The following is a 27,224-nucleotide window of genomic DNA, read 5'->3' as shown; positions in this document are numbered from 1 at the left end:
GCGGGCTCCGCCCGCCCGCCCCTCCTGCTCCAGCCTTTCCCTCTCGGTTTCCAGAGCCGCTTCCGAGGAGGCTCGTTCCGTCCATCACCTCCCTGATCCTCGCCATGTTCTCTCGGTATCATTACCCCCTTTTCAGGCTGAGCAAGAGAGTACTCCTGAGAGGTGGAAAGATTTACCCAAGGTCTTTGGCTCCGCAGCGACTGAATTGGGCGCTAAGTTTTTTGTTGTTTTTGTGTGTGTGTGTGTGTGTTTTGGGGGGGGGGGGGCACCAAAGCTTTCTAGGGACAGCACATCCAGATGTCTTCAGGAGCCAGACAATTTGAGTCGAACACTTGGATGTGAGACGCTAGAAGAGATGGAAACAAATAGACACCTAAAGGCATTCAGATGGATAAAACGCCGGTGTCTTCTTCAAAAAGTTAAATACGGAGTTACCTTCTGACCCAGTAACTACACTCCTAGGTATATACCCCAAAGAATTGAAAACAGGGACTCAAACAAGTACCTGCACACCCACGTTTGTAGCAGGGCCATTCACAATAGCCAAAAGGTGGACATGGTACAAGTTGTCCATCACTTGGTGAACGGATAAACACATTGTGGTATATCCATACAATGGAATATTCTAAAGGAATGAAAAGTGCTGATACATGCATGCTACAAATGGTTGAACCTCCAAAAAATTATGCTAAGTGAAAGAAACTAGACACAAAAGGCCACGTGTGATTCCATTTACACGACGCAGGTAAATCCACACAGACAGAAAGCAGATTAGTGCCAGAGACTGGAGAGAGAGATCAGAGGAGTGACTGCTTAAAGGGTATGGGGTTTCCTTTTGGGATGAGGGAAATGTTATGGAACCAGATAGAGGTGGTGGTAGCACAGCATTGTGAATGTACTGAAAGTCATTGCACTGTACTCTTTAAAATGGTTAATTTTATGTTATGCGAATTTTATCAATTAAAAAATAAAGACATCGAGCACTCACCTGTGGATCAGATTTGGGCCATGGGTCACCAGTTTGCCAATTTCCTGTCGACTTAAGAAACATCCAAACCTGTAGAGAACTGTTACGAGTTTATTTCAACCAAACTGCCGACATATGCCAGGAAGTAAGATCCCAAATGGAGAATAACAGTTTGCAATTTCTTCTTTGCATCTGAGATTAAGGAGGGGAAGTAGGAAAATTACCCAAAAGTGGGAGAGAGCAAGGTGGGGATAGGATTACCGCAGGTATTAGAAAGGGGACATTTCAAAGGTGTGTTACCCTAGATGCACAGAAACAATGGACTGGGCTGGCTTAAGGCGAAGATAAGCCTTTTACTATGAAAGCAGTTACATGCTTGGGGTGTGACTACCCACCATGACCTGCCTAGTTAGGAATTTATGATCAGATCACCCCTGGAAGGTTTCTTTCCAAGCTTTCTGTTCTCATTCCTAGTAATGGAAGCGCCAGGCTCCAGAGGACTTGTCTATTTAAGAAAACTCAGCCCGGCCGGGCGTGGCTCAGCAGTTGAGCGTCGACCTAGAATCCAGGCGATCGGGGTTCAATTCCCGATCAGGGCACATGCCCGGGTTGTGGGCTCGATCAATGACTCTCTCATCATTGATATTTCTGTCTCTCTCTTTCTCTCTCTCCTTTCCTCTCTCTGAAATCAATAAAGATATATATATAAAAAAAGAAAACTCAGTAACTACTTTGGTGTCAATCCTTGAGGAGCCCCCATTCTGGTAGGGTTACAAATTGTTAAAAAAAACCAAAATTTAACTGAGTAAATTTGAAGATCTTTATTAAGCCATTCATGAATTAGCATCCCATCTAGCGACTAGAACGATTCTCTGGGAAGTTGTGCAAAATGGAAGGATTTTATAAGAAGAAAGGTGGGGCAAGGGAGTTATTAGTGAAAAAAAAGAAAGGATTATTTTGGGGCCAGGACATCTTTTCTTTGGGGCAAGAGAAAGGAAGGGTTTTTATTATATAGATTGCCTCTTTCTATGGTGGATGGAGAGGACTTATGTGACAGATTATTTTACTGGTTCTTGACTAGGAAATTCCATACTGGTTGATTAAGATGTTTCTGTGAGAGGTCGTGTAGATGAAAAAGTGGTTCTAATGGACAGTAAGACCTCACAGGGTGATCTGATCATAAATTCCTAACTGGGCAGGTCATGGTGAGTAGTCACGCCCCAGGCATATAACTATTTTAGTAAAAGGTTTATCTTTGCCTTAAGCAAGCCCTGTCCATTGTTTCTGTGCATCTAGGTTAACATATCTTTGAAATGCCTCATTTCAGACCACCCCTTCTAATGCCTGACTGCCCTCTAGAGAACACATAATCTTGTTAACTACCCTGTAATTTGATCCCTGCCTCGTTTTCTCCCACGTTCATGTAATCTTTACTTTCCCTCCTTAATCTCAAATGCGTAAAAGAAACAGCAAACTGGTATCCTGAGGAGCATTTGAGATTTTGCTCCCCAGCATGTTATCAGTTCGGCTCAAATAAACTCTTATAAAAATTCTGTACAGGTTTTTAAAAGACCATATTGATTGATTGATTTCAGAGAGAGAGAGAAACATCGATTTGCTGTTCTACTTATTTATGCATTCATTGATTGATTCTTGTATGTGCCTTGACCAGAGATCAAACCCAGAACCTTGGTGTTTCTGGATGATGCCCTAACCAGCTGAGCTACCCAGCTAAGGTAAGAAATTATCTACAGGTTTTAATGTTTCTTACCTCAACAGCTGAAACAGCAGTTAGATCAGGTATCAAATCTAGGTTTGGTATTGTGGATGAAAAGGGAGCCACACACTAAACCTGACAAGCTCAGGGGAGGCCCACATGGTGGGCATTACAAACTCATACCTCAAGTAACCACCACATAGGATGGTCTGAAACTAAAACTTCCTAACTGAAAGCGAGTCCTGGCGGGTAGTCACATTCTGGGCGGAAAACTTCCTTGGCAAAGGTCAATCTTTGAGTGAGCTTGTCTATTGTCCTTTTGCATCTAAGATAACATACCTTTGGAATTTCAGACCCACTTTTCCCAGACCCTCAGGGGACAGTTTCCCACCAGACCACAGAACCCCCGTTGTTATCTTCTTGCCCACATGCCATGTCTATATGCTGTAAATGTTCACTATTCTGTACCCACCAATGTAAAAGACGTGTGTCTCAGCCGGGCCGGGGGGCTCAGTGCAGTGGGGCAAAGGCAGACTTCCCAGTGAGTGCAGTGAGCTTGGAGCCCTGGGGGTGGGACACGTCAGTGGGAGAAGAGGGCACAGGAAGCACATTGGGGCAGCCCCAGAAAGGCCTATTGAAATAAGTGTCGGGAGCTTTTGAGGTGTTGAGAGGGAACTGTGAAGGGGCAGGTACACAGGCCCTGTGAGGTGGTCCAGGCAGGGATTCCCGGTTAAAGGAGCCTCAGGGAACAGAAACTGGCCATGGAGGGCAGGGGCACTGAGGAGAGGAAGAGATGGGGGGTGTTCATGAGATGATTTGAAAGAAGAATTGACTTGTTCGGGCAAGAAATTACATGAGGAGGAAAGGATGGGAGTTAAAGATAAATTCTATGAAATCTCAGATTCAGCTCCTCCCTTTTCTGTTGTTATAAATACTGTGACTGTTCTCAGGTCTTCTGACTTCCAAGACCAGTGTGCAGGAGGGAAAGAAATCAGAAGACGCTGTGGAGCCCAGAAATGTCAAAGACAGAAGAGGGGAGGGCAGGAGGGTCCTGGCTGGGTGGGATCCCTAGAAAGTGGCTGCACACCAGAGCAGGGCAGCGGCAGGTGGAAGTGGTGGGTAGGGGGTGGGAGTGCAGATGCAGGGGGCTGGAGTAGAGAACAGCCTGGCTCCATCCCTCTAGCAGAGTTGTCATTTAAAAAATCAAAGCTCAGCCCTAGCTGGTTTGGCTCAGTAGTTAGAGTGTCAGCCTTTGGACTGAAGGGTCTGGGGTTCGATTCCAGCCAAGGGCACATACCTCAGTTGCATACTCAATCCTTGGCCCTGGTCAGGGTGCGTGCGGGAGGCAACCAATCGACGTGTGTGTCTCTCACATTGATGTTTCTCTCTCTCTCTCTCTCTCTCTCTCTCTCCCTCCCTCCCTGAAAAGCAATGGAAAAAATATCCTCTGGTGGGGATTTAAAAAAACAAGCAAAGCTCAGGTTCCCAGCCCCCACCAGCCTGGACCAGGCTACCTGTCGCCCACCTCTTACACAGGCTCCAGACTCCAGGCTGCTAAGAACACTCCCTTCCCCAGAAGTTGGGGAGCTGGCCTGGCAGATGCTCCCTCTTGTCTAGTTTCTCTGAGCCCTTTGAGGTTTTCCTTAGGGAGTGCAAAGCTGAGGGGATCAGCTGCCCCAGGGGAGAAGCAGTTTTTATTCCATCAGTGCCTCTTCCTCCCCCTCCATGCACCCTGCACTCTTAAGTCCTCCTACGCATATGAGCATTGCAAGTATGAACCTTAGGGCATAAACCATAGTGTTAACATTGAACCCTTGGGTACTTCTATCTGTCCTCCTCTGATAGAAAAATTGAGGTATAGAGAGGGGACATGACCTGTTGCTCCAAAACGTGTCTCAGAGCTAGTTCCTGGCAGGGCTGGGGCTGGAGGCTGGGCTCTTGTCACCTAGATCGGTGCTCAGTCTGTTTAGCTGCACTCCTCTCCACGCAGGCTGCCTCTTGTTCTCACCTCTGTCCCCTTGGCCTTTTGCTTCCTACCTGCCTTTTTGAGGCCTTTGAGAGAAGAAGGTGGGCTGGGCAGAGGTGGGCAGTCAGATTCCAGCAGAAGCCAGGCCTCTTTCCCCCTCCGAACACTTGTCTGGACAGCATGGGAGAGGCCAGGTATGGGGATGGGGCAAGGGGACTTTTACACAGTGAACTTTGCTCACCTTGCTGAGCCCGCAGGGCAGACACCCCTGCCTGGGCCACCTTCCCCCAGACTTGGCGTTCTCATGGAGTTGGCTTAGGAGCCACACTGCCCAGATGCCAGGAGGTGAGGCACTGCGGGCACCAGGCCAGGGGAAGGGAAACCAAGTTCCCTGGATGCACCCACTTCCTGAATCAGCTGACCTTGGACAATTTAATTTTTCTCTCTGCACCTCAGTTTTCTCTCAAAAAGGGGCTCATAATTTGGCTGCGAGGGTGAAGTGAAGCATCCAGGGCCTGGCCAATGATTGGCATCTGTAAATGTTAGTTTACCCTTCTCCTCCCTTCTCCCTTCTCCCTTCTCCCTTCTCCCTTCTCCCTTCTCCCTTCTCCCTTCTCCCTTCTCCCAGTGGGGAAGGTTTGTCCGAAGAACAAATGCCTGCCGCAGAGTCTGTCCTGAAGTGGCCGGGAAGGCTGTGTGCCGTCCCCACCCAGCACACGCTCATCTGGAGCCTGTCTCCTGGGCTGGGTAGTATGTGCACCATGCTGCCTGCTAGTGGCCAAGACTGTAAAATTCTGGAACCACCGTGGAAAGTAGCAATTGCCTCCTTTGCTCTGGCTGCCACCTCTGGCCTCATCACCTTTCTCCTTGACTTTTGCAGTAGTGTGCCTGGGCTCCCTACGACCCAGCCGTCACCCACTCCGGGTGGTAGGGAGCCAGAGAGCACTTTCCAGCCCACACATTCTGTCCCTACTCTCTCTGTGCTTGAGAGGTGCCGTCCCAGCCTCAAAACTGGTCCTGCGGGCTCCCTCTTTCCAGCCTGGCCCTGCTGCATGTAGGGGACTGCCTCATTGTCCCTATCTGTAAGTGCCGCTTGTTGGAAGAACCTAAAATGACTGCCTGCATCCTGTGCTGCTTCAGCAGCACTTACTTGTCACATGTCTGTCACCCCTAGGAGACAGGGAGTTCTGAGTGCACAGGATTGGACTCCAGTCCACGTTTAGAGCCCCCCCAGGGCCTCTTCCGTGACATGACAGTTCACCATGCTCAGCTCCAACCCACTGTCTGCAAAAAACCCACCACCTTATGGCTGCTTTCTAACCAGGGCGATGAGGGTGAAGAAAGGCGGTCCTGCCTCTAATCCCGGGTGTATAACTTCCTGGCGACTTCTCTGAGCCTCAGTTTCTTCATTCATAAACAGGCAGAATAGCTGTGAGTACAAAATGACATAAGCCCAGTGAAGGAAGGACTTGACAGCTATGTCCTTCACCCACCCTTTACTACTTGCCCTCCCCTGTCTTCTTTGGTCCCCTGAAGCTGGTCAGGCCCCAGTCCAAGGGAGGAGAGAGGAGAGCAGGGCGTCTCTGGAGAGAATTTCAGGCCTTGCAAAGAACAGGCTAACAGGTAACTCCTGGTGCCCACTCTAGCTCTTGCCAACAGCTGCAAGATTGTTCTAAACCCAAGAGCTGTGTCACCGTGGGGCATTGTGGCCGTCAGGGTTGAGGCAGTAGGACCCTGCTTGCCTGCCCTCACACCCCACCCAAAGAGATGTGCCCCACACCCTAGGGTGAAAGTGGACTCCTGGGATCTAGACTGCCCTCCTTGAGTCACCCTGCTGGGGAGAAGCCTTTGTTCACCCCTGCTGACCCCCCTGCCTGGCCTCAGGGTGGGGGAGGGAGCTGAGAGCTGCCTGGTCTTGCTCAGGTGCCTGCCCTGGGACAGAGAGCTCAGACCTGCAAGAGCCAGCCTGGACTACAATGTGACAGCTGCCCCGGAAGTCCAGGCAGTCCAACTGGCCCACTGGTGGGTCACCAGAAACCTGGCCTGCCCCACAACCAAGCCCAAGACCAGCTGCCACCCTGAGTGGTAGCAGGGAACTTGTTCTGGAATTTGAGAGACCTGGGCTCCATCCCCTGGGTGCAGTGATTTATGGCAGGTTGAGGGTGAGGTGTAGGGGTGGGGAAGTCAATGGCAAGAGGAAACAGTTGTGGAGATCAGTTGCACAACAATGTAAATGTGCCTAACACTACTGAACTGCACATTTCAAAATGGTTAAGATGATAAATTGTATGTTCTGTGTATTTTACCACAGTTAAAAAAAAAAATTTTTTTTAAGAAAACAAACTGTACACTGAAGAGAACTTGGATTCTCATATTCCAGAGTTAACTGAAAGGTGCTGGTAGTGGGTGAGCCTTTTTTTTTTTTTTTAAACAAGGACTTTACATAAATTACTATAAAGCTTAATTACAGACACTTCCAAATATGCACAAAAGTGGAGAAAAACCTCCCATGTACCCATCACTCAGCTTTATGATTTTATTCATCTCCGTACAAACACTCCCTCCACACGCCTAGCCCCTTCCCTGCTCCAAGATTATTTGAAAGCAAATTCTAGTCATTATGATATTTCATTCATCAGTATTCAGTGTAGGCAAACATTTTAAATTGTAATGTGCGTTTGTTTTAGGGTGGGTGATTTTAGGGTGGGTGATTTTAGGGTGCGTTTGTTTTAGGGTGGGTGATTGCCTAAAACAAAGCTGAGGAGTTCAGACCCCCAAGTTTGGGGCAAGGCCTCTGGCAGGCGGGCAGGGGGGAGTCTGCTTTGCCCTTCACCAGCCCTGCGCCACCTGCCCACTGACATCCCTCTCCTGAGCGAGAACAAGGAAGCTTACTCCTCTCTTCCCCTCAAGGGAAGGCCAGGAGAAGTGATCTTTGGGGTTACTCGTGAACTTCGGCCTGTGCAGAAAGATGGCTGAGATGCTCAAGTCCCCTGCTTCAGCGCCAAGAGAGGGGCACTTCCCATGGAGTATAGGAGCCACAGGCGTGACCAGTTAGAACCTGGTCTTGAGGTTTCAGCCACCCGGCCACCCATGCACCTCCTCACTTGTGTGTCCACCCAGAGGGCCCCTCACCTATCCTTCTATCCATGCCCAGCCAGTCAGCCAGGCTGGGTATAACCCTCGTGGGCCCTGGCACATGAAACACAACAGGCCTTGAATGTCTGGAAATCAGCCCCATTTCCGCTGTATCTTCTGCTGAGGCAGAGGTTTCTGGGCTCCTGCTCTGTTCGGATTCCTCCACTGAGGAGATGTGCCCACACAGCCCACCTGGCTGGCTTCCATCCGCAGCCCAAAGCAGGCCCTATTCACAGTCACGTGACTGCTGCTGCCGGTACCCAAACATTCACCCAGCTCCACCCAGGAGAGCCAGACAGGCTGGCACACACCCTGCTCCACTTGGCACTGCCACACCCCCAACCCTCCCTCCTTCCAAACTTACCAGGGTGGCAGCTTCCTCCCATTTGCTCCACCTCCTCCAAGATCCAAGATCCGGGCCATACACGGATCCTCAGGGGTCCTCAAGGTCTTCCACGCACATGTCGGTCATGCCCTTGGCAGGTCCAATAGCAGGATGAACACAGGATTGCGTGTGCAACGTGGACACCAGGGAGTTCTGACCCTAGACCAGCCTTTTACTCTGCACACAGCTGCCAGCCCAGGTGCCTTACTAGGCTAACAGGGACAAAGAGGGCACCAGAGGGGGCAAAGACCAACCCTCGTCCCTGGGTTAGTTCACCAACATGAGCTAGTGGGGAGGTGACACAAGCCTAAGGAGCAGCTTATTACAGGTCCATCCTTTGGCAGACAAGTGTTTACTGAGAGGAACTTCTATGAAAGAAAAGGGAGGGCGCAGGATTGGGCAGGGGGTGCCACCAGGAGATGTAGACCCCAGTGGCTCTGCATGGAGCTCCAGGTCTAACTGCTTATTTGCGGACCCCTCCCCATTGGGCAGAAAAGGCCCTTATCCCACCACCTTGCTCAGTTGCTGGTCTCCAGAGAAGAGCAGGACCTTCACCTGAAATTGAAGGTGGACCTAGAAGGTGCTAACAACTGTGTGCTGTCAGCCACTCTTTTTTTTTTTTTTTTTTTAATATCTTTATTGATTTCAGAGAGAGGAAAGGAGAGGGAGAGAGAGGGATAGAAACATCCATGATGAGAGAGTCATTGATCGGCTGCAGCCCACAACCCGGGCATGTGCCCTGACCAGGAATCGAACCCTGATCGCCTGGATCCTAGGTCAACGCTCAACTGCTGAGCCACGCCCGGCCGGGCTGAGCCAGACGCTCTTTGCAGCTGGGTAGTGAGGACTTCATTGCAGGGGTGCATCACCTTGTCCCACCCAGGCCAGACTGTGTGCCTTGGGCTGTACACATAAAACCTTTAGAATGGAAGTAGGTTGATGGTGAGGCCATGGCCTCCTAGACTGTTAACCCCCAGGAGGTGCTCTGCATGGTTGAATGAATGTGTGTGTGAACAAGCAGATGAACTCACCCTTCAAGAATTGGGTTTTAGTGTGATTCTAGAATTTGGTATCTGGGACCTGCACTCACACTGAGTCCTGGCCTTTATTCGCTGTGACTTTTAACCTGCCCTAGACCTTCACTTCCTTATCTGTGCAATGAGGGTGATGGTGCCTGTTGTGAAACTTAAATGTGGTGACTTTTCCAGAAGCCTGGTATAGAGTAAAATCATATGTCTACATGATCTTCCTTATTGGAACATAAAATATCACCCCATACAAGGAAGGGGACAGGCAGAGCATACTCCAGAAATATTAACAGTCAGTGTCTTGGGGTGACTTTTTTTAAGTTTTGTTTTGAAATAGTTTTAGTCTCAGAGAAAAACTTACAAAAAATAGTAGAGTTCATTATAGCCTTGACCCAGCCTTCCCGTGGTAACATCATACAGAATTCAGTACAGCGATAGCAACTGAGACATTAACAGTAATACTACAAATTGTAGACTTCATTTGGATTTGACCAGTTTTTCCACTGAGACCCCTTTCTGGTTCAGGATCCAGCCTAACGTCCCACATGGCATTTAGTTGTCATGTCTCCTTTGTTTCCTCCAGTCTGGGATGGGTCTTCAGTCTTGTCTTGTCTTTTGTGACCTCGCTTTGTGAAAAGTAGAGCACCCTTCTGATTGTGTGTGTCTGAGGCCGGGCAGTGTGGGGAAAGATAACACAGAGATACGCGCCCTCGGCCATATGAGGGGCTGCAAAACACCACTGTCCCTCATCACTGGTGACTGTGCAAAGGCCTCAGGACACGCTAATTCCATTCACTCCTGCTTTGATTGCCAAGCTACAGTTGTCTATAAAACTCCACAGATATTACTTTTCTTTTATGACAGACAGTCTTCAGCTAGATTGACCCACATAGTTACCTCAGTTTGTCCACATTCCTTCCTGCGTCCACGATCTTCCTTTCAAATCATTATTCTGTTTTTGTCTGAAAGTCTTTAGCATTTGTTTCTTCTCAAAGGATAGTTTTTTGGAGTATAGAATTCAAAGTTGGCAGTCATTTTTCCTCAGTTCGTTGAAGCTATTGTTCAACCACCTGCTGGCTTCCATTTTTGCTTCTGAGGAGTCACACTTAGTCTAATTCTGTGACTCAGTCAGGTCTCACTCGAGTACGCTGCAGTAAACATCCCCTGAGTCTCCTTAGCCTGCAACAACAAAGGTTTCTTTCTAGCTCACTTTCCATGTCCTGTGTATGTCCGCTGCAGCTCCCACTGGGACATGCCAGTCTCAGCAGGGGGAAAAGAGCCACGGCAAAATAATATGATGGTTCTTAAAGCTTTTGCTGAGAGGTGGTGGCAGACATGGCTCATCTTCACGTGCCATTACCCTTGCGTGTCATTGGTCACAGCCTCAGGTCAGCAGGGTGGGAAAGTACTGGCCTTCCACAGAGCTTGGTGGCAAATAACTGGAGACAGTAATGCTGTTACCACACTGTGGCTTCTTTGAAGGGTTCTGTATCACTTAGGGTCTACTCAGGAAAATACAAGCCATGCCAATTTTTTTCAAATAAAGGAAATATAATATACAAGGTGGATTGTATATGCAGATTTTGGAAGCCTGAAAGAGCAAAGAGGATGCTGCCTAGATAGTAATTAATGGAAGCAGTTGTCACTCAGAGTCTTGGGAGAATAAAAGGGAAGAGATAAGGTTAACAGGACCTCTTGGAGGAGGACCCCCACTGGGGCCCTGCTGGCTTGGGCTATTACCTGTGAGGGGTTCAGTGTAGCTGGTGCTAGGCGTGTTGAAAGGAGCTAGAGATTCCTGAATTAAAGTCCACAAGAAGTAGAGACAGGAAAGGATCCCATTCTCCCTCCTACTAATCTTCCTTTAGTGCTTCCCTTTGGCAGAATCCAACAGGAAGTCAGCTGGCAAGGGGGCCTGGGAAATGTGGTTTGCAGACCCATTTGTAGCCCCAGCATCACAGAGCAGATTATGGAAGGATGGGCTTAGAACCTGAGAGAAAAGAGGTAAATAACTGGCACCGTTACCTATCGTTTTCCTCTAGATGCTTTCACTATTTTTCTCTTTGTCTTCGATTTTATACATTTTCACAATGATGGATCAGGGTGTGGATTTCTTTTTATTTTGCATGTGATTCATTTGAGTTTTCAAATCTATAGATTGATATCTTCTACCTATTCTGGAAAGTTCTCAACTATTATCTTTTCCAGTATTGCATCTGTTCCAGTCTCTCTCCTCTTCTGGGTCTGCAATTAAACATATTTAAGATCTCATTGTAACTTCCATATCTGTAACCTTCTGTATTTTCCATCTTTTTGTCTCTCCATACTTGTTTTTTTAAATATATGTTTTTATTGATATTTAGAGAGAGAGGAAGGAAGAGGGAGAGAGAGAAAAACATCGACAGAGAGCAAAACATCAATTGGCTGCCTCCTGCACATGCCCCAAGCAGGGACTGAACCCGCAACCCAGGCATGTGCCCCTACCAGAATGAAACCGGCAGTACTTCCATGCATGAGATGATGCCCAGCCTACTGAGCCACACTGGCCAGGGCTGTCTCTCCATACTTCTTGTTAGATTGTTTCTGCTGCTGCTGCTTTTTTTTCCTCACCCAAGGATATGTTTTTATTGATTTTATAGAGAGGGGAAGGGAGAGGGAGAGAGAGAGAGAGAGAGATAGAAACATCCATATGAGAGAAACATTGATCAGTTACCTCCCTTACGCACCCCCACTGGGGATGGAACCTGGGTATGAGTCCTGACTGGAAATCGAACCCTTGACACTTTGGTGCAAGGAACTATGCTTCAACCAACTGAGCCACACAGGCCAGAGCCTTCTTTTTTTTAATTTTTTATTTATTGATTTTAAAGAGAGAAAAAGAAGGAAAAGAGAAAGAAAGAAACATTTATTTGTTATTCCACTTATTTATGGATTCATTTGTTGCTTCCTGCATGTGCCCTGACCAAGGAATCAAACCCGAAACCTTGGCATATCTAGACAACACTCTAAGCAAGTGGGCTACCAACCCATAGCTAGATTGTTTCTCTTGACCAGCTTTCCATTTTAATTCATTCTTCAGCCATGTCATATCTGCTGTTAAGCCCATTCATTGAGTTTTACATTTTGGTTTTTAGTTTATTTTATTCCTTTTTTGCATATGCTATGTAATTTTATAGTTTCCAGTTCCTTGCTGAAGTTTTCAATTTTGGCATTTAACTTCTTGAACATAGTAAGTGTAAGATTTTTTATTTTTTTAGTCTGGAGTTCCTCCAGCTCTATTTCTGTTGACTATTATTTCTAATGGCTTTAGCTCAAAGAATCTTGCTTCTTCATGTGTCGGTTTTGTGTGTGTGTGTGTGTGGTAAATATTGTGTGTGTGAAATTATTTGCAGAGATAATTTGAATGGGGTGATTTTGTCATTCACCAAAAAAGAATTTTCTATCGCTTTTGCCAAGTGCCTGGAGGGATGAGCAAACTGAGATCACCTTAGTTCATACTTAGGGCATGGTGTTTTCTGGAGCACCTTGATGACTCAGAGTTAGACTGCCATTCAGGCACAAGTTGATATGCTTTCAGTTCACCTTTATTTCTGGGGTACAGTCCTTTGTGGGCTGAGCCCAGTGTGAGGGGTGATTTATCAGTCCCCAACCCTTGGCAGGCCCCTGACTAATTTTTGTCTCAAGCCATGAAATGCCACTAGAAGTGAGCTTGGCCTCTCAGCAGCCTTCACGTCTCAGGGTCACCTCTTTGGAATCCTGTTCTCTCCTGGACCTTTGCACAATTCCTCACTATCTTGTTAGTTCTTTGACACTTTTAAGAATGTGGGGGGGGGGAGGGAGAGAGAGAGAGAATTTTATAAACATTTGACCAACTCTTTCAGCTGTCTTCAGCACGAGGTTTTATCACAAGGTTTTATTGAAGGTATCTAGTCTGCCTTTTACTGGAAGAGAGGTCTTGGTTTGCTTAACTATCAGTGTGGAGGATGGATCATGATGCAAGAGTGGTTTTGGGGAGACCAGTTCAGTTAATCCTTGTGGCAGATGCCATGAGCCTGGGTGAGGGCATTGGAGCTGGAGAGAGAACAGATTTGAGAGGTACTCTGGATGTTGAGTTGATGGGCTTGGTTTTAGATTCTGTGTGGGGATGAGAGAGGTAAGGAGGCAGATGTCCCAAGTTTTTGGCATGAGTAATTGAATGGGTGATGGTCCCAGTCTCAGACAAGTGTCTGAGAGGAAGAACAATTTGGTGAGAGGTCAGCAGATTGGCTTTGGGAATACGTATTTGATGAGGCCTTGAGATGTCCAAGTGAGAATCTTTCATGGGGCAGTTGCTGGTTTGAATCTGGCTTCAGGCAGAAATATATAAAGTGTGAGTCTTCAACATGTGTGGGGCATTTCAATTCTGTAGTTTTCCGGAATGGAAATATTGTAATTAGAATTTTTGCCAACACTAGTGTGTTTTTTCCCCTTGCATCAGTAAGGGATTTGGGGAATAAATTGCATTACAGTAAATTAATTTCTTCATAAAAATTTTAAATTCAGCATAGTCAAACCTTTTTTTTTTTAATTTAATTTTTTTTTTGCCCAATTTTTATGGATATCAAAGTTTTTCAGTTTAATTTTATTCAATCTAACTTTTAAACAAAATAATTTTTAAAAATATATCTTTATTGATTTCAGAGAGAGGAAGGGAGAGGGAGAGAGACAGAAACATCAGTGATGAGAGAGTCATTGATCAGCTGCCTCCTGCACGCCCCCCTACTAGGGATCAAGCCTGAAACCCAGGCATGTGCCCTGATCAGGAATTGAACCAGAATCTCCTGAATGATAGGTCGATGCTCAACCTCTGAGCCATGCGGGCCTGGCTAAACAAAATCAATTTCTTTATCCATCAGTTTGCATTTCCTTTTCATGACTGTTATTTCTACTAAGTCCCATCCCCTGGACCAGGTTTTGCAAACCTCAGTTACGTTAAGAAGATTTGATTTTTCAGACATTTCAAAGTCAATCATAGGCCTGTGAAAGATTCCTCTGCCATATGGGGAAATGACTCAGCACAGGAATCCAGAGGGGTGCCCTCTGAGCTCTATCTCCAGAACCCACAACCTTGGACTCTTCTCACACAGCTCCAGTCCCCTCTGCCCTCCCTCTGCTGGAGCCCAAGTTGTATTTCAGCTCCAGACCCAGAAAAACAGCAAAACCAGGAGGGACCTCTCCAGGTCCAGCAGCAATCACTAATGACCCCCAGCCCTGGCGCCGACCAGTCAGTGAAGACCAAGACCCTGAAAGGATACACCTGGAAAAGCTGATGAATATCCTGTTCAGATCCTTCCCTAAGACTGCCCCTAAACTCTCAGCTTTTAAAACCCTCAAGACAAAAACCCCAGGGCTCCTACCCTTCCCAGGAGCCTGCCCTCACCTTTCCCTTCCCCCTCTTCTTCCCTCACAGCCAAGCATTTCCTAGTCTCTAAGTGACAGTGAGCAGTGGCAGCTCCTCCTCGGCTAAATCCCTGAACCTGCCACCAAGGTGTCATTTTCTCTGACTCTCTAGTGAGCTGACAGCCCCTCCTTGGCTCACTTCTTTCACATAATAAAATTACTCTCAAAATAAAAAAAATTAAAAAGGAAGTCAATCATAATATTTTACTGTGTGCAGATTCAGCTGTTGTCAGTTTTATTCTGTGTTGTTGGTTGGAAGAGTTTGTCTATATTTCCCAGAGAATGTGGGAGAAATTGGAAGAGTTTGTCTATATTTCTTAGGGAATGTGGGAGAAAGTTTTGAGCAGTGTATAACACAGAAATGAAGAGAGAAATTAATAGTTGAAGAATATACCAAGAAATTGGGAGACAGGGAGGGAAGATGGGAGAAGAGGAGGGAGAGAGAGAGGTGGGTGGGGAAGGGGGCCAGGAGAAGATGCACTGTACAGCAGGTCAAAATACCCTTGGGGTTTAAACAGGCAAGGTGGAAAATTGCCCTGCTTCAGTCCTCAGCAGATGGGTGGTCACTGAAGCCCAGGAAGAGGGAGATGGTCTGAAGAGAGAGCAGGGCTCAAGATCAAGGCGGGAGGGACTGCAATATGTGAAGGCAGATCAGGGAGGAAGGGGAGCCAGCACGGCAAGACCACAGAGAGGGAGGAGGAAACCTGGTGCGGACCCCCCCTTGCACCCCTCCTGCCGTTAGGGTCCAGTGCTGAGCAGATCCAGTCAGGCTGGGCGCCCCGTGTGCCACGTGCTGCGCCTGGTCCAGTGGGTGCAGCAGCCGGAGCAGTGCTTAGGACAGAGGACCAGACGCCCGGACTCTATACAGCAGAAAGTGTTTGGGGTGCTGGAGAGGGGCCTGGGGCTCCTCAGTGTTTCTGAGCCCAGCCTGAGAGTCATCTTGTAGGGTGGCCTGGGGCAAGGGAGCAGGGTGCAGGCACCTGGGAGTCAACAGACCCTTTTGTCCAGGATGGCGGTGCCAGTCAGGGTTTATAGGGCTGAACTGTCCTCACCAGGTACCCCAGCCAGGCCCCTGATGCCCTGTGCCTGGCCCACCCCTATGACCACCCCACCCCCACTCCCCACATGTTCAGTTACTTGTCAAGTTCCACCACCATAGGACCCCTCTCTAGGGTGGCCAGATTTAGTGAATAAAAATACAGAACACCTAGGTAAATTGGGACTTTAGATAAAAGAGTTATTTTTAATTCCATTTTTATTAGTAAAAAAACAAAACAAACCACACACAAAACAAAAAAACACCTGTTTATCTGAAATTCAAACTTAACTAGGGCTTTCTGTATTGTATCTGGCAACCTTACCCCTCTCCTAGCTCTCCCCTCCTTTCCATCCCACCCCTAACTCAGGTCCACCTGAACAACCAAAGCCCACTCCTAGCTGCTTCCACTCACGCCCTCCCTAGGCCATGTCCACACCAGTCACCAGCTGACCTTGCCAACTAAAACTGGGAGGCTGCATACTGAACCTGTAAACATGGTTTGTTTGGTGGTGGTGGTGTTTTCAATCAGGAAATTTCACTATAAAGACTGGCCCGGCTGGGATGGCTCAGAGGTTGAGCATTGACCTACGATCCAGGAGATCTTGGTTCGATTCCCGGTCAGGGCACATGCCTGGGTTGCAGGCTTGATCCCCAGATGTTTCTGTCTCTCTTCCTCTCCCTTCTTCTCTCTGAAATCAATAAAGCCATATTTTTTAAAAAGAAAAGAAAAAGACTGCATTTCTGGCTTCTCTTTTTAAAAATGTGGAACTGTTATCCACTTTGAGTCCAGTTATCCCTCTTGGCTTCATGACCCAGAGCTAAGAATGCCTCTCCTTTGTGAAAAGACCCTAGTCTCCACTTCTCCTGTGTCCTCCTGAGTTAAGGTTCAACTCCATAACCTGCCCTTGTCCTGTCTGAGCTTTTGACCCTGATCTGCTGAGGTCAGATTCCCCAACCTGACATTCAAGGCCTTCCCCAATCAGGTGACATCTCCTCTCTCCCACCTTCTTTCTCTATTCAGTTCCTTTTCTCACCTCCCTCTTTTGGCCAACGGAATGCTGGATGGCTCCTTAGCATGTCCCATGCTTCTGACCACCTGGTCCCTGTACCCACTGCCCTGCAGGTGATTCTCCTTCCTGGGATCACAGCCTGCTCATTCATTCCTGGTCCAGGCCACATGGACATCTTCCATAAGACCCTCTCTTTAATCTCTCCATTGGAAGGTGCTCTCTGCTCTCTTCTCTGGCCATTCACAAAACCATCATTATTTGCATTACCAGTACTCCCTCAGCAGGCCTGCATAAACACAGGCAAATAGATTCCTTCACACCCAGGGTCCACTCTGTGGCTGCTGGGGAGACAACAAAGAGAATGACTTTGGAGAGCTCCAGGGAGTGTGACAGAGCTCATGGGAAGGAGAGGCCCTTCCCTGACCCAGGCTGTGGGCAGGGCTGAGAACAGGCTCCCTGCAGAGAAAACATTCAACTGCCTCTGGCTAGGAAGAGGCGTTGCCTACATGTGGGAAATAACCAGAGCCAAGGCTCCAGAGTCTGACTGGGAGTGGCCCACCTGCAACCCCGAAGCCTTTCTTCCTGGGAAAGTGGGGAGGGACTGAAAAGGAGTGGAGCCGGGTCACTAACTGTCCCTGAAAGCCAAGCTCAAGATTTTTTTTTTTTTTAATATATCTTTATCAGAGAGAGAAAGCGGGGAAGAGAGAAATAGAAGAAGCATCAATGATGAGAGTCACGGATCCACTGCACAGATGAAATTCTGACCCAAGTTTGCCGGTCTCCATGCCCAAGATTCTTTCATCATTTAATTGGAAGTATATGAGTAGAAATGTGAAAGAGCCCAGACAGCATGTGGATTCAGTGTTCAGGTGTTCATAGTAACAGCTCATGTTCACTGAGCCCTTCATGTCTGCCCACTGCTGCCCCAAGCCCTAGACATGAGTCACCTCATTTATTCCTCAAACACTCTTTGAGGTCAGCCTGTCTTCTCCCCATATTACATTTGTGGTATTGACAAAATACAAGGGGCAGAAACCACCTTGGGCTGACACAGCCAGGGACAGCCTCAGGAGGAGGGAAGCCGAGCCAAGGAAAAATGGGGGGGTGGGGGTGGGGGGAGGAAGGTATTCCTGGAGGAAAGCCTAGCTTGAGCAAAGGTATGAAGGAGCTGGTAGAAGGGAGGGGCCCCAGTTCTATCAGAAGGGGGGGGGAGAAGGGAGAGACTGAGGGGGCATGTTCTCCAGAAGGAGCCAGACCTGGCTGATTGAGGTCTCACCATAGTAGATCTTAGAGCAGGGTCTTGGGTGATGGCGCACACTGGGTAGTGGTGAGGAGGGCTGGAGAGGTAGAGGCAGCTGGCTGGTCAAGACAGTGGGCCTGAGCCTGGGGAGAGATGGTGGAGACCTGAAATAGCGGACAAGAGGGAGGGAATAGCCCGGCTGGTGTGGCTCAGCGGTTGAGCATCGACCTAGGATCCAGGAGATCGCGGCTCGATTCCTGGTCAGGGCACATGCCCAAATTGTGGGCTCAATTCCCAGTTGAGGACATGCAAGAGGCAGCTGATCAATGACTCTCATCACTGATGTTTCTATCTCCCTCTCTCTGAAGTCAATAAAGGTGTTTAAAAAAAAAAAAAAAAGAGGGTGGGAATAGTTTTCCCAAGTTAGGATGGATGGGACAGGTTACCCACTACCTCTGAGTGTCGCATCCAGTTTTTGTTGGTATGTTTTCAGGTGGGCAGACCAGAGGTTGCATACTAGTGCCTATAGTTTTTTGTTTGCCTGCACAGTGTGTTTTTAAAAAGTTAATTACTGAGTTAAAAAATCAGGACATTTCAAATACAAATTTAAATTTTCTGTTTCTCCTGGAAAATGAGGGATCTGGCAATGCTGTGGCCTCACTTCTGTGGGGTAACAATTGGCTAAAACTAAAGTGGCTGTTTCCGCCCGGCCAGGGTGGCTCAGTAGTTGAGCATTGACCTGTGATCCAGGAGATCACCGTTTGATTCCCAGTCAGGTCACATGCCCCAGTAGGGGGCATGCAGGAGAAGACAATCAATGATGACTCTCTCATCATTGATGTTTCTCTCTCTCTCTCTCTCTCTCTCTCTCTCTCTCCCCCTTCCTTTCTCTGAAATCAATAAAACATAAAAATAAATAAAGTGGCTGTTTCCAACAGATGAGCACATACTCTTTGTCACAGTCCCTCCCACTCCCTATTGTGCTCCACCCGTCTTACTTACTGATGTCATTTGCTTGGCCCCCATAGGCAGTGAGTCTGCAACATTGGATTTGGATAAATTGGAGCATGTTAGGAGGAGAGGCCAGACTGATTAGTGACTTGAAAGCATATCCTGTGAAGACCAGTTGGAGCAAAGGGGGATATTTGGGAAGATTATAGCCTTCATATTTAAAGAGGTAAGATCCAGGAGAGTAGGCAGCTCTTTTCTGTGAATCCCCATAAAAAAAACCTAGAACTAATGAAAATGTGAGTGTGGGGATGGAGAGGGGAGGCAACGCGGAGACTCATTTCAGCTTGACCTAAGGCCGACTTTGGAACATCGTAACTGTTTCAAGATGCAACAGGTAACATCAGGAAGAGGTGAGCCCCTGGCACAGATGTGGGGGCCGTGTTTAGGCTGCACCTGGGTAACGGCTTCACCACAAACGTTTAGAGGAAATCCAAATTTTGAGTGGGCAGCTGAACGGCGTGCCCTTTGTGGTTTCTTCCAGCCTTCCAGGGCCGGATTCTGTGCCCACAGACTGGGTGCCAGGTTGAAGAAGGAAGGGCACAAAATGACCCCTGCAGTGCTGGCCTGGGAGATAAAAGACTGCTTGGCCTGCTGCTGCTAGAAGAGGGAACTGGGGAGGAAACAGTGCAGGAGGGACAGGATATTACTTTTTCCTGTGTGCAGCAGCGAGAAAGGCAAGGGCATTGGGTCAGAAGGGTTGGGTCTTTTTACCTTTCTGTGTCTCTGTGTCTTCCTTAGTAAACGTCTGTCAGTGTGATGAGGAGGGTTTAGTGAACACACCTGGAAACATGTGGCCCAGCGCTTGGTCGGTAGAGGTCCCTGGATAAAGGTGAGCGCCCTGCCCCATGCTCCAGCCTGAGAGGCTCCACTGGTCCTGGATGGAGCAGGTGAAAGGCCTGGGTTCTGGTCTAGCCCACACGGCCAGAAGTCTGACATCTGGTTTCTTTCTGTCAGAAGGAGAGGCATGTTAGATGACCTCTAGGGGACCTGCCAGCTCCAGGCCACCTGATGCCCTGACAAGAGTCTGGATGGGTGAGCTCTCTGTCCAAGTGGGACAAGCGGAGGCAAAAGCAGTGGCTGTGGGGGGCTTCTGGCGGCAGCTGCTGTGAATGTACTTCCTAGATGAGAAAGGGAGCTGTGATGTGACTTATAATAAGAAACACATATTTGGTCTTCCTCCTAGTTCCTGGCACAGAGTTCCTAAAACTCTTGGAATTTCCTAAATGATAAGCGATAAATGTCTTTTGTTATGTTAGTAAAGTGACTTTTGAGCCCCACCTAAGGATGGGGGCTGGTTCTAGGAGAACCCACCTTGTGATTAGAGGGTTGTAACCTTCAGTCTCACCCTGACCTCCAGGTAGGAGAGGGGCTGAAGGCTGGGTTGTAACGGTGAAGTACTCAGCCTCCCTGGCCCCACCTTGCTCAAGCCTGCTGCGTTTGATGCTAATCATTAGAGGAATTCTGCTTGCGTCTCACGGTTTATTTTTCCTTTAAGAACAGCCCCCTTGCCTGGCCGGTGTGGCTCAGCGGTTGAGCATCGACCTATGATCCAGGAAATCTTAGTTCCCTTCCCTGTCAGGGCACATGCCTGGGTTGCAGGCTCGATCCCCAGTAGGGGGCGTGCAGGAGGCAGCCGATCAATGACTCTCATCATTGATGTTTCTGTCTCTCCCTCCCTCTCCCTACCATTCTCTGAAATCAATTAAAAAAAAAAAAAAAGAACAGCCCCCTTGCCAGAAGGTGCCTCTCCTGAGGAGGTGGGGAAATATGTACAAAAATAGTTATTATTTATCAAAGATTTGCAGAAGCCTCAAGACAATTTAGATCAGCAGGGGTTAACAGACTGGGAACAAAGAAATTCAAAGATTTCACACTCTTCCTTGGATCCCTGCTGGCTCCCAGATGTCTGTGGCTGTCAATGACCTTTTGCCCTTCCCATTTGTCCTTTGACTTTAAAGAAGTGTGAATTCCGGATTCTCTTAAGATGGATTTAAGGAACCTCTAAGGCCACCATCTTTACCATTAGAGCCTTCTCAATCAATAAATCTTTTCTTACTCCAAACTCTGATGTTTTGAATATTGATCTTTTTAAAGTGTCAGGCACATGAACTTTTGGACCAGTAGTAGGATTGTTATTGGTGGAAGTGGAGTTCTTGGGGTGCCTGGAGGAAAATAATTTCCTGAGTTTCCCGAGGGAGGATAGGGTTTTGTGGAAAGCTTTATTGATGATGTAAAATTAAGTGGGTTCTCCTCCAAGGTCCCATCTCTGTCCGTCTCACCATGGAAGAAGTCCAATCTTGTCTTCAGCAGGGCTGGAATTAAGGCCACTGCCCAGAATTTCTGCTCCATATTATAGTCTAGTCCAGTATGTAGCCAGACTAGACAGCATTCCCAGCTGCAGTCCATTGCTTTCTGCCCTGCTGACCTTCTATACCTGGCCCTTCAGAATACTCCCCTTTTTCCAGACCCCTCGGGGCACAATCACCCACCAGAGCACAGACCACAGAACCCTCATTGCCATCTTGTTCTCCAGAATACCATCTTTGTGCTATAAATGTTAATTATTAACTATCCTTCCCTATCCAGTAGCCCAATGGTTAGAGTTTTCCCAATACCCCAAGGTTGTGGGTTGGATTCCCAGTCAGGGCACATATAAGAATCAATCAATGAATGCATAAATAAGTGAAACAACTAACCTATGTTTCTCTCTCTTTCTATTTCTTTCTCTAAATTTCAATTAAGCCCAGCCAGGCGTGGCTCAGAGGTTGAGCATCGACCTAGGATCCAGGAGATCGAGGTTTGATTCCCATCAGGGCACATGCCCGGGTTGTGGGCTCAATCCCCGTGCAGGAGGCAGCCGATCAATGGCAACTCTCTCATCATCAATGTTTCTGTCTCTCTCCCTCTCCCTTCCTCTCTCTAAAATCAATAAAGATATATTTAAAAAAAATTTTTTTTCAATTAAAAAAAAAAAAGTATGTGTCTGTTTTACTTTTTATCCAGTCTCAAAGATTTCCCCCTTTGCTTTCTCCTGCCACCCTAATCTATCACCAGTGGATTTCAGGTTAACCCCCCTACATCTTTCCCTTTGATTCTGATGTTAAAATAAGTGGCAAAACTGTCATTTTTGGTAAGATTTTCTCAATCCATTGAGATTTTGCAACTGTTGTCAGTTTGGCTTTAATAAACTCATAATAAAAATTCTCTACAAGTTTGGACATTTCTTATGTCGAAAGAACCCAGAAGACACAGTTTGGACCAGAGTAGATTGAAATGCTGAGCTAAAATGTTGGCACCCCAGCCCTGTTGGGTGGCTCGGTGGTTGAGTGTCAACCCACGCACCAAGGGGTCGCTGTTCAGTCCCAGTCAGGGCATATGTCTGGGTTGCAGGCTTGGTCCCCGGTGGGGGGCATGCAGGAGGCAGCTGATGGATGTTGATTCTCTCCCATGATGTTTCTATCTCTCCCTCTCCCTTCCTTTCTCACTAAAATCAATAAAAATAAATAAGTAAATAAATAAAATCTTGGCACCCCTACCCTACCCATGTGACTTGTGAAGAAGATGCACTTGACCACATTTTTTTGCACGTCTAAGCAGTGGTGTGATGTATAAATCTCTACCATCTTCCATCGGATCACCCCAACACTCCTTGGGGTGGGTGCTAGTGTCCTCTTTTTTCAGAGATGAGGAAAGATGCTTTGAGGTTAAGTCAAGTTCACGAAGACAAGCAGTTATCAACACGGACTCTCCAGCTGCCCAGCGCTAGTATCTCACTGCAGTGGGCTCCTTCCTAGGGCTCCAATAGTCTCTCCAACTCGATCCCTCAAAGATTTCTGTGGCAGCGTGAGCCAGAAAAGCAGGCTTTCCTCAGGTCATGCGAAAACACTGCCTGCAGGCACACTGTGCTGATTGTGTGTCAGAAATCATCTTTGGGCCCAGCCCGCGTGGCTCATGGTTGAGCATCAGTTGACCTAGGATCCAGCAGATCCCGGTTCAATTCCGGTCAGGGCACATGTCTTGGTTTTGGGCTTGATCCCCAGCAGGGGGTGTGCAGGAAGCAGCCAATGACTGTCATCATTGTTGTTTCTATCTCTCTCTCCCTCTCCTTTCCTCCTTCTAAAATCAATAAAAACAGTTAAAAAATTATCTGTGGGCAAAAGTTATTGTTTTGTGCTGATCTCAGTCTGTGGATAATTACAGCCCTTGTGGTTTTTACTATGACTGCAAGATGTCTTCAGCAATAACCTTCAGGAAATTTTGAAAAAAAGAAAACAAGGTTTATTACTCACAGGTTCTGGAAGGTACACAGTGACCCGGCGGGGGGGGGGGGGGGGGGGGGAGAGAGAGAGCGAGCGAGCGCCTGGGGTTTTGCTTTTATTGGCGTTGAGGGTGGGAGCCTAGGGTTTCTTCGGTTCACTCTTTATTAGTGAATGTAAAACATAAGATCGATATTTAAAGGCAGGAAGAGAAAAACCAAAGCCAAGCCAAAGATCTGTAAAACAAAGGCACTTTGGGGGTGGAGGGCAGCCTGGCTCTTTATTAGATTTGCAGCTGGCATGGAGCTCATTCTAGATAGCTGTCTTTGAAGTGGATGCCTGGGCAGTGAAAAGATAAATAAGGCACTTGCATTACAAAACAGACAAACAAAGCTGTCAGGCATTTGTACTACAGCTCTAGAGAAAGGGACAGGGCCTCTGGGAGTAAGTTGGAACAGTTCACGGTGGCCTGCCTCATTCTGCTCAGGTGTAAGGCGTCTGGAACAGCCAGGGACAGACCTCTTCATTGGTGTTCTGAGAACCAGCCCACCCAGGGTAGAAAGCAGGGGGCCACAAACTGGTTTCATCAAATTGTTTGCCTGTGTCTACCTCACCCTGGGGTCTAAAACCTCGCCTCGGTGGATGTAGAGGTCATAGTCACTTCACAGAGGTCAAATGGTTTGCCCAAGATTGGGATGAGATTTTGCTTCTGGTATATGCCTCCAAACCTGTTCTGCTGTCACCAGGGGTAAGTCACTGAGAGTGGCCTGGGCTCCAAAACGACTCCTGGGAGTTAGATCCGGCCACCGCCCTGCCAGGAACAAGCACAGTGTCTGCAGGCGCATGGCTTTTTATAGGATTAGAGCTTCCTTCACCTATATAGAGACAGGGGACATTTTCTCTATAGCCACTTTGTAAGGTATTTTTCTCCCCAACTTTTTATTGTGAAATTTTTAACCAGTAAAGTTTTTAAAAAGCAAAGAACTTGTCTGGAAGATGCTCATGTAAGAGGAACTTTTTCCACTAATGAGCTAAATGTCTGTTATAGGAAGCAAGTGGCCAAAGGAGGGCAGTAAAAGCCAGTGGAAAATTGAGGAACTTTTTTTTTTTTAATCCTCACCTGAGGATATTTTTTTCATTGCTTTTCAGAGAGAATGGAAGGGAGAGAGGGAAAGAGAGATTGATTAGTTGCCTCTCACACTCGCCCTGACCGGGGATCGAGTCTGCAACCGAGGTATGTGCCCTTGGCTGGAATTGAACCCGGGACCCTTCAGTCTGCGGGCTGACACTCTAACCACTGAGCCAAACTCACTGAGGAGCTTTGTGAAAAATTTATTGATTGATTTTTAGAGAGAAAGAGGAAGGGGGAGAGAGAGAGATCGATTTGTTGTTCCACTTATTTGTGCATTCATCAATTGATTCTTGAATGTGCCCTGAATTGGCTGAAACCTTAGCGTATCTGGATGAAGCTCCAAACAGCTGAGCTACTGCATCATAGATCAGTGATCAACCGCTGAGCCACACGAGCTGGGCAAAACCTGCTCTTTAGATCAAACAGAAGCATTTTTTCTTCTGAGTGGTAGAAAAAAAAGGGAAGTACATAAATAATTTTAGATTTTTAAACCTTAAATTTAGAGTCCCAAAGTGTTTTCCAGTTTGTGAGCATAGTTTTGCACCACTAAATTGGGTGTAGTGTGATACATGGTAATAGAACCAGGATAGGAAGCATGGCACATTCAAAGAACCTCCTCAAAAAAAGTGTTAAGGCAGATAAAAGTAGGCTACTACTGAGTACTTGAAGTAATGACCATTTCTGTTGTTTTCTACTATGAGAAATAAAAAATCAGATAAAAAAGAAAAGGCAAGCCCAGCCAGCTTGGCTCAGTAGTTGAGCATTGACCCCAGAACCAGGAGATCACAGTTTGATTCCTGGTCAGGGCACATGCCCAGGTTGCCCACCTGATCCCCAGTAGGGCGCATGCAGGAGGCAGCCAATCGATGACTCTCATCATTGATGTTTCTCTCTCTCTCTCTCCCTCTCCCTTCCTCTCTCTGAAATCAATAAAAACATATATATATTTTTAAAGGAAAGATCATCTGAGAGAGGAATGGTTGGGGAAATTATGGAGATGTGGCTTACACCTTTGTATAACCCCTAAATCAAACAAAGCACATTCCTCATTTTCAATCTTTCTCATTTATTGCAGAGATAAATACAGAGGCCTCTGGCCCTACCCAGGTTTGCTTTATATCAGGCTTCCTTACAGAGCAGAGCCCAAAGTGTTTTCCAAGCTTGGGTAAAAACAAACAAACAAACAAACAAAAACAACACACAACATTTTCTATGTTATTTTCTGGGTCTAAACTCTCAGATATTTTATTAGAGTGAGATACCATACCACTTAAAGGCTCATGATTGAAAAATAAATAAATAAGTAATAAAACAAAAGCCAAAATTGGTCAGAAAGATAATAAAGGTACACTCAGGAACAAAGCAGTATCTTGTTAAGCCCTTTGGATGAGAAGGGAATGGCAATGGAGCAGATTAGTATTTCACCTTGGGGCTTCCAAGGAAAGATCTCAAGGCACAAATGTGTTTTGCTTTCCCACCAGCCGTTATCAGCCATCACTATAACTGTGCAGGCTAAATGAAGATGGGCCTTTCTGACAGCTGCTGTATATACTGCAAGGTGTGGGCCCAGTTTCTCAGGAGCAGTACCTGTCAATTCTAATGGCAGAGGGCAATGTCGCACAATTTAGGGAGAAATCAGTTTGAAGTATACTGAAAAGGGGAATTTTTGCAAGTGTTATAAATAGACATTTAAACTTTTCAAAAATGCTGTTATGATCACTACTTCAATCAGTTGGAACATTCACAGAATAGCCTCAGACTTGACCCACACACTGACCACTTCCCCACTTTTTCCGGGCTGCCATAGCCGTCTTCTCTGCCACTTCCAGGGTGCCGCTTCTTGGTGGTGGGAGAAAAGCCACGTGGCTCTGAGGCCTAGTTGTTGCCACTACAATCAGACAAGCTCTGTAAGATGCAAAAGATGAATTGCAACTTAGGTAGTAACAAGGAACTGGAGGAAATACATTGTGTATAACTCGCTGGCTAACCCTGGCTAGTGTGGCTGGTTGGTTGAGAGTCCTCACATGCACCAAAGGGGCACCAGTTCAATTACCAGTCAGGGCACACATCCAGGTTGCAGGTTTGGTCCCTGGTCGGGGTGTGTAAGGGAGGCAACTGATCAATGTTTTTTTTCTCTCGCTCTCCCTTCCTCTCTCTCTAAAATAAATAAAAACATATATTCTTTAAAAATTACAGAAAGCCTGTAGTAGTTCCATGCCTAAACGTATGCCAGCCAGCCAGCGGAAGAAACTTTCTTACAGCTGAAGCATGGCTAGGATGGAAAATTCCCTTAATTTTGAAGGCAGAGAAATCAGTTCAGACCCTCCACTCCACCCCTTCTCACTCAAGAGGCTGAATGATTCAGACACCTGGTAGAAAAGAAATGTCACACCATGACACCCTGGCACATACATCAAACTCTGACAGATTCTCCATTCAGAAGATGATGGATCTTATTTACCTTTTCTCCTCGCTGGGAGAACTTCAATTCACCCAGCCCGTTTGGGTGGGGATCTGAATGGCTTCTCTGTTAGGCCTGCCCAGCCATGGTAGGCCTCCCCAGAGGGCTCTGCACAGCCTGAGGCTTCCCCTCTGCCTCCCAGCCTTCCAGGTTCAAACACCAGCAGAATCATCCAAGGAGGTGAGCACCCAGGTCAGACTCTGCCCAAGGGTCTCAACAGGATGCACTCTGCCCAAGGGTCCTGCAGGATGAGTACTGGGCTAACCCTACCCCTCAGCTTTAGGGTCAAAAGCACAGGGGTAGGAGTTTCTGCTGGAGCTTGGGAAGGTTCCATCAGGCACAGCCCAATCCCACCACACCAGGCCAGAGGCAAAGAAGGCAACAGTCAAGGGAAGGGGGCAGGGCCTCATGGAAAGGAGGGTGGGGCCATGGAGGGGCTCC

General features: G+C 47.3%; 1 long non-coding RNA gene across 4 annotated transcripts; it reads left to right on the top strand.

Moving 5' to 3' along the window:
- The first annotated feature begins 46 nt into the window (after positions 1-46).
- On the top strand, positions 47-22,069 carry LOC308555868. 4 transcript variants are annotated; one of them, XR_013998641.1, is made up of 6 exons: positions 47-115; positions 2,640-2,703; positions 18,952-19,100; positions 19,673-19,763; positions 19,889-19,966; positions 21,682-22,069. It is a non-coding gene; the product is annotated as an uncharacterized lncRNA (long non-coding RNA). The 4 variants fall into 4 exon arrangements; XR_013998642.1 differs by having other exon boundaries at positions 21,677-22,069; XR_013998639.1 differs by lacking the exon at positions 19,889-19,966.
- Positions 22,070-27,224: the final 5,155 nt, after the last annotated feature.

The sequence above is a fragment of the Miniopterus schreibersii genome (assembly GCF_964146895.1).
Source record: "Miniopterus schreibersii genome assembly, chromosome: 4".
In the NCBI taxonomy this organism is placed as follows: domain Eukaryota; kingdom Metazoa; phylum Chordata; class Mammalia; order Chiroptera; family Miniopteridae; genus Miniopterus; species Miniopterus schreibersii.
Note: the sequence above shows the minus strand (reverse complement) of the source record. Positions and strands in the feature narration are given on the sequence as shown.